Raw genomic sequence first — 8,461 nt, forward strand, 5'->3', positions numbered from 1 at the left:
GTTTTTTAACTTCACATACCCCAGATAACGTGTGGGAATCAGACAGAAGGTGAGCATATTGGGATCATCACTATCACTTGCCCAACCCATTGTTGTCCCCTAGAGGATGACACACACTCATTCATTAGTTAATGGACACTCACTTAGGACAAGTTCTTCAGCTCCTTGCTGTATGACCTTCAAATCGATTTGCTTCTTTCACTTCCAGTGTGTATGATTTTGCACAGGACATCTTGCCAAACCCTTAAGGAAGCTTGTTTCATTGACTACTCCTTTCTCCAATGTACTGTTAGTCTTTGCCTCTCAACTGTTTCTTTGTCCTCATATTGCATTTCTAAGCATAAAAACTTGCTTGTTTTCTCTCTTGTGTTTAAAAGAGCACTTTCTTGGGGCAGCTGGGTGGCTCAGTCAGTTAAGCATCTGACTTTTGATTTCATCTTAGGTCATGATCTCAGCTTCGTGAGACTGAGCCCCACATCAGCCTTTGGGTTCATCAGGAAGTTTGCTTGAGATTCTCTCCCTCTCTCTTTCTCACTGCCCACTCCCACTCTTTTTCTCTCTTTAAAATAAATAAACAAATCTTTAAAAAAATAAAAGATAAGAGAGCACTTTCTTAAATCTGTAATAACTCTTCTCTCTGCCCAACTTCTCTCCTAACTTTATCTTATCTTCCCAGTTAAGATTGTTGAAGAATGGTTTAACAAGAATAGTCTAACAAGAATGGTTGGCCTTTTCTCACCTCCTATGAATTCTTATTCCACTGCCATTTTGATTTTGTTCTTACCACTCTAGGGAAATCATACTTGTTAAAGTCAGCAATAACTTTTTAGATGAAAAGCCAAGAAACTCTTTTCAGTCCTTATATTACTTGTTGTGTCTGCAGTATTGGATGCTGTTGACTGTGCCCTCTTTCTAGGAATTGTCCCTGAAATTTTTTTTCTTGCCTTTCCATTGTTCCTTCTTACTCTATCTCCTGGGCTTTTCTTTCTCCACCTGTCTCTTAAATGGTGATATTCTCTATGGTTTTGTCTGTGTCTTATCTGAGGTTACACATCTACTTTAAGACTTTACCTTTATTCATCTATCAATTATTCCTAAATCTTTATTTTTAGTTCAAGCTCCTCCTTTGTCTTCTTGAGCATATCTCAATTTGTATGTGCTCCAGGCACCTCTAACTTAGCCTGTGTTCAACTACTTTAGTCATCTTCTCTTCAAATCTGCCTTTGCTCCTGTATCCACTCTCAGGGACTGACAGACATCTGGAAATTTTCCTTTTTAAATTTTAAATTTTAAATTTAGCCATTCTAAGGGATGTGCAGTGGCATCTTCTAATTGAGTTCATACTTCCCTGATGACTTAATGATGTTGAACTTCTTTTCATGAGCTTTTTGGTCATTCATATTTTTTGTGATGTGTCAACTGAAATACTTTGCCCATTTTTATTTGGTTGTTTATTTTTATTTTTTTAAAAAGATTTTTATTTATTTATTTGACAGAGAGCAATCACAAGTAGATAGAGAGGCAGGCAGAGAGAGAGGGGGAAGCAGGCTCCCTGCTGAGCAGAGAGCCCGATGCGGGGCTCGATCTCAGGACCCTTGGATCATGACCTGAGCCAAAGGCAGAGGCTTAACCCACTGAGCCACCCAGGTGCCCCTGATTGTTTATTTTTTATGATTGAATTGTCAGAGATCTTTTTATGTTCTGGTTATAAATCTTTCATCATAAATACATTCTGTGAATAGTAAATGTTTTCTTGCAATGTCAAGTTTGTCTTGTTATTTTCTTAACCATGTCTTTTGAAGAGCCAAAGATTTGTGTCTTATCTAAGAAATCTTTGTTTACCGTCAGGTAGTAAAGACACATTCCTCTTTTCTTCTAGAAGTTTTATAGTTTTAGTTGTTATGTTTAGTTATTTGCTGTATACCAAGTTAATAGTTAATATTTGTGTCTGTGATAAGCATCAAAGTTAATTTTTTTCCCAAAATAGATATCCAGTGTTTCAAAACTATTTATTGAAAAGACTATACTTTTCCCAATGGATTATCTTGGAAACTTGGTCAAAAATCACTACAAAGATCACTTGGATCTATTTCAAATTCTCTATTTGATTCTTTGTTCTGCTGATCAACATGTCTATCTGTAAGCTAACATTTCACACTGTCTTGATTACTATAGCTTTATAGTAAGTCTTGAAATCAAACTATAAACCCTCTAATTTTGGTCTTCTTCTTTTGTAATTGTTTTAGCCAGTGTGGGTTCTTTACATTTCCATATAAACTTTAGAATTAATTCATTAATTTCCACAGAAATGCTTGCTGGGATCTTGATTGGACTGAATTAAATCTTAGAGGAGTTTTGGGACAATTGATATCTTAACATGTGTCTTCCAATCCATGTATCTGGTACACCTTTCCATTTATTCAGGTCTTTGATTTTTCTCAGCAATGTTTTATAGTTCTAAGTGTGTAGGTATTGCACATATTTTGTAAAATTTGTTCCAAAGCATTTAACCCATTTTGATCTCTTTCAAATCATATTATTTTAAAGCTTATTTCCCAGTTGTTTGTTACTACTTCTATTTTGTTTTTAATAGAAGGACAAACTCTCATACTGATAGTGCATTTCTCCTCTCCTAGCCTGTAGGTGACTTTCCAGAATTTTCTTTTTATTCTTCTTCTTATGTAGGCACATGTATTTGTGTATAAAAGTCACTCAATAAAAGTTTCTTGAATGAAGATATCATTTTCAAGATCAAGCTCATTTTGGTTTAGTTTCCAAAGACCATTAAAAAACACTCAGAATTTAAAACTCTGGAAATTCTCCTAGCTTGAGCTATATCTGAAAAGCAGAGTGAAGTGATTTGACAATTACTTGACTGATTTGAAAAATGTGGACATGTCTCCAGTTGATTGGCATCCAAATTATCTATTGTTCATCTTAACAAGATAAGTGTCAAATCACATCTCACTTGTGTTATCTCAGGAGAGAAGCCTGAAAAAGATAAAAGGGATGGTAACAAGTGATTCTAAATCCACAGTACGGCACACAGATGTAGGGAGTAGGGACTGATGTAGCTCAGGACCATTATAGCAACTTCAGGGTAATAGAATGTCAGGGTAGAATTAGAGGTGTAGTTGGATCAGACGAAAGTAGGTTCCTTCCCAATCTTGAGTTTCCATGGTTGTTGGACGAGATTATAGATATATCTTAATTAAAAACAAAACAAACCATCAACTAGAGAGAAAATAATTTTTTATATTTACTGTTTTAATTACTAACCTCTTTATTAATATATTTTACCTGCTTGCTCCCCAGAGTCATAGGACTTTGCAAGCTCTAATGTCTGGGAAATCAAATTAGAAACTTGCTTGTTATCTGTGACCACCTCCATCTTTTCAGATCTCTACCTCCAATCCATCATCATGTCCTGGTGTGTCTACCTTTTCAGCATCTCCTGAATCCCTCACCTCCTCCCTTTCACCATCCTCACTGCTTGTATCCGGGCCCTCGATGCTTCTTGGATGGATCACTTTCACCAGCTTGCTATGTGTCATGTTGTGGTCATGTTCCAGAGAAGACAGAAGCAAGGCAGGAGAGCAGAGGTGGGGAGGAGGAAATCTTTCTGCACAAAAGGCAAGAACGATATTTCGGGAGCAAAATAGAGCAGGGGTCCCTGAGGACCATGCTTGCATCCTTGGCATTTGGACTTCGCACTTTATCTTTAATTCTCTTTCTCAGTTTCAGCTTTGATTTTCTTTTTTTCTTTTCTTTTTTTTTTTTTTTAGGATTTTATTTATTTATTTGACAGACAGAGAGAGATCACAAGTCGGCAGAGAAGGTGAGAGAGGGAGAAGCAGGCTCCCTGCTGAGCAGAGAGCCTGATGTGGAGCTCAATCCCAGGGCCCTGAGACCATGACCTGAGCCTAAGGCAGAGGCTAAACTCACTGAGCCACCCAGGTGCTCCTACAGCTTTGATTTTCTTTCACCACTTTATTCCTATCAGTGTGCAAGCAGTTTGCCACCAGTTTGCCACCGCAAAGTTTATAGTTTAAATAGTATAACTTTTCAAATCTTTTAAATGGATGTATTTGGGAGAGGAGGGGGCAGAAATTTCAGTTTGACACCTTAAACTACCTCCTGCTGCAGAGAACTGCTTGGTCTAAAGCACCTGTGTTTGGAAAATCTTCATTTGCAACATCCGTAATAATTATCTGTGCAATTTCAGAGCCGCAATGGCCCACCAGTCAAACAAAGAGACCTCAAATATATTAACCATTTCAAACATTTTAAAAGACAGACACTGTTTCTTTGACTTGTGGGAAGAAAAACCTTAGCTATTGGCAGTACACAGCCACATATATAGAATTAGAACGTCCAGAGTGATGCTATGTGATCATAAACTTCAACAAAAGAATCTAAACATCCCTTGGGTAAGGCTTCATATGCTTGTCAAAATGAAAATCAATTTAGAAGCTGAGAACATGATAGTGTTTTACCTGTATGTGTATGTGTGTGTATGTACATGGGTATATGGTGAGAGGGAAGGCCAAGGTTCTTTTTCTATCACTTACTCAGTGCAAGAAAAGTAAGAGAAAATTGGGCTATGCCCAAATTATTTCCCCTGTATCATGAGTATATGGATACATATAAGCTGAACCTGATATGCATACATCTAACCACAGCCGGTAGCCATGGATCTCGAATAGGATTGCATTCATCTCAACGGGGGCACCTGTTAAACAAATGTGCAGATCCTAGGCCTGTGCCCACACAGTGATGCTGGAGATCTGGAGTGGAGCACAGGAGTATGCACAATAATGAGGTCTCTAGCTGATTACCCTGCTGTTGGACCATCTGATTATACTTACAGAAATGGTGTATCTACAGGAAACACACACACACACACACACACACACACACACACACACAGATGGATGTGGCCTGGGCTAATGATCTAACCTCTGGACCTTTGAGTACATGGCTGCATCGATGGCCCTGAATAGTACCTTGAAAGTCACACACACACACACACACACACACACACATACACACACACACCCCATACTCACACACACCAAATACACACACCACACATATGTGCGCACATATATACATAAACACCTACACATACATCGACACACAGCACACTCACACACATCAAAAACATCAGCCACACACATAGACACACAGCACACACATACATACCACACACATACTTCATTTGTCACACACACATAGACCTAGTACCCCCATATGCACACACACACACACACACACACACACACGTGTGCATTTTGTTTTTTCATTTAAAATACAAGGAAAACACCACTCATCACCAAACAGCAGTATGTGAGAGAATAATGGTCTTTTTTAACTCTCTTGACATCCCTAAAATGAAAGTGCAAATCAAGGAGATGAGCTCATCTCTGAGCCCTTCCCAGAACCTGCTCATTTTTATCCTAATGAAGGACAAACTCTATTTTTATTATAATGAAGACAAGGCAGATTCCAAAGCTCTCTTTAAAATGTTAATATATGTCCTACAGATGCGTGGTCTTATTTCACATTTACTCTCTTTGGGGTTGGGGAAACTAAATGGTGCTGCAGTGGGCAAAGAAAAGAAAACTGGGTGAAATCATGTCAACCAGGAGGTAAGAGCTGGAGTGAATTCAGAGCAGGGCTCTTGGGCTTTGTGGTGGGACAATTGGGGTTGGATTCTTGGTCCTGGCTCTGCTTCTTATGGCCTTGACTGAATGCATAACCTCTCCCATCTTCTTCTGCAAAGGAGCATAATTGTAGTACTTCATAGGATTGTTCTAAGGCTTCAGATGGAATATGCTAGAAGCAGGGCTAGAAGCATAGTTAAGAGTAGACAGATTTTTAATAATAAGTAGAATGATGCCTGATACCACTGAAGCTCCCATGACTTTTTCAGCAACCCCTGTTTTCTCCTACCACACCTGTCAGCTTTCTGAGTGCAGGTGAGTGACCAGAAGAAGAGGGGGAGGAGCTCAGAAAGTGTGGTTATAGAGAGGATAAGACAGAGAGACTGGGGGAGGAAAGAGAAGTGTCTTGGTGCGGTCTCCTGCTCCCCCTGGATCACTGGGTATGGCCTCATGCTCCCGGGGGGGCCTGCTTCAAACCACATCAATTGCAAATAGATCCTGCCAATCGTGGTCTTATTGGGGGGCCAGGCGGCCAATTTTATTTGCTGTAATCTTCAAAGGCACGAATTGATCAGTTCTACAACTTCTGCTTTTCATCAGAATAGCAGTGAACATTTAACTTCAGATGGCTCGAGTATTAGAAGCAGCTTTGAATGCAACTTCTTTTCTTTCTCGGAATTCAGGGGCCATAAAAACTGGGCAGGAGGAGCCCTCTGATCCAGTTCTTTATAGTAGAATTCGCAAAATAGTGACCAGCAGTTGGAAATTAGCCCACAGAGATGTTTTGCTTGGTTCCTAAGGTATATTTTAAAATTTTGAACTGGTGTCCAGTATTAAAGACTAAGAAATCTTACGTAAAAGTATGAACTTCCAGCTTATTTTGGAAATCAGATCTGGCTCTTGTCCAGGCTCGCATTCTTATTTAGATCTACAGGTAGGGGCCGAGTTGTGGCTCTCCTGGAAGGGACATGGGTCCTTCAGGTGGCCAGGCCCTGCTGGGTCGGTGGTATACATTCTAATCTTCCTGAAGTTTTTGGCACTCTAATGCTGGCTTTACAAGCTTTTTTATTTTTTTTTTTTCCCAACTGAGATATGACTGACTTATACTAGTTTCAGGTATACAGCAAACATTCTGAATCATTAGTTTTATTTATTGGGAAATGATCACCACAATAAGTATGGTTACCATCTGCCAACTTACATAGTTACAAAACAATTTTTTTCTTTTGATAAGAACTTTTAAGATCTATTCTCTTAGCCACTTTCCAATACCAGAGCATCATTGGCTATAGTCACCATGCTGTATGTTACATTTTCATGACTTACATATTGTATAATTGGAAGTTTGCCCTTTTTTGACCCTCTTCACCCATTTCACCCTTCTACCCACCCACTCCCTTTCTGGCAACTACCAGTCTGTTCTCTGTAGCTATGAGCTTGGTGTTTTTTGTTTTTAATTTAATTTAATTTTTTTTTAAGATTTTATTTATTTATTTGACAGAGAGAGAGAGAAAGATCACAAGTAGGCAGAGAGGCAGGCAGAGAGGAAGGGAAGCAGGCTCCCTGCTGAGCAGAGAGCACCATGTGGGGCTCAATCCCAGGACCCTGAGATCATGACCTGAGCCGAAGGCAGAGGCTTTAACCCACTGAGCCACCCAGGCGCCCCTGTTTTTAATTTTAGTTTCCACAGGTGAGTGAGATCATACAGTATTTGTCTTTCTTTGCCTGACTTACTTCACTTAGCATAGAGCCTTCAAGGTCCATCCATGTTGTCACATGGATATGTGACAATATTTCATTCTTTTTTATGACTAATGTTCCATTTTGTGTGTATGCTGTACATATATATTTATATTATATATTACCATATATAATAGATTTATTCATCTATTGGTAAACAGTTAAGGTGTGTCCATATTCTGGCTGTAGTAAATAACGTCCCAGTAAATGTGAGGGTACGGATGCCTTTTTGAATTAGTATTTTTATTTTCTTGGACAAATGGCCAGAAGCAGAATTGCCAGATCATGTAGTAGTTCTATTTTTAATTTTTTGGAGGAATCTCCATACTGGTTTCCTCATAGCTACACCAGTCTATGTTTGTACCGACAGTGTGTATACGGGTACCCTTTCCTCTGAATCCTCACCAATACTTCTTATTTGTCTTTTTGATGACAACCATTTTAAGAGGTATAAGGAGATATCTCATTGTGGTTTTGATTTGTATTTTCTTGATGATAAGTGATGTTGAACATCTTTTCATGTGTCTGTTGGCCATCTGGATGTCTTCTTTGGAAGAATGTCTACTCAGCTCCTTTACCATTTTTTAATCAGATATTTTTCTTTTGTTGTTGAATTGTATAAATTCTTTGTTTATTTTGGATATTAACCCCTTAGGATATATCAGATATGATATCATATCATATATGTGATTTGAAAATATTTTCTCTCATTCAGTAGGTTGTCATAGTTAATTTCATTGATGTTTCCTTTGCTGTGCAGAAGCTTTTCAGTTTGATGTAGTACCATTTATTTAGTTTTGCTTTTGGTGTCAGATTAAAAAAAAAAAAAAAAACACATCACCAAGACCTATGTGAAGGAGCTTACTGCCTGTATTTTCTTCTATAAGTTTTATGGTTTCAGGTCTTACATTCAAACCTTTAATTCATTCTGAGTTAATTTTTGTATAGGATGTAAGATAGTGGTCCAATTTCAGCCTTTTGAATATAGTTGTTCAGTTTTCCCAACTGTCTTTTCTTTAAGATTCTCTTTTCTCTATTGTAGATTCTTAGTTCCT

This window comes from Mustela erminea, chromosome 16 (assembly GCF_009829155.1).
Source record: "Mustela erminea isolate mMusErm1 chromosome 16, mMusErm1.Pri, whole genome shotgun sequence".
In the NCBI taxonomy this organism is placed as follows: domain Eukaryota; kingdom Metazoa; phylum Chordata; class Mammalia; order Carnivora; family Mustelidae; genus Mustela; species Mustela erminea.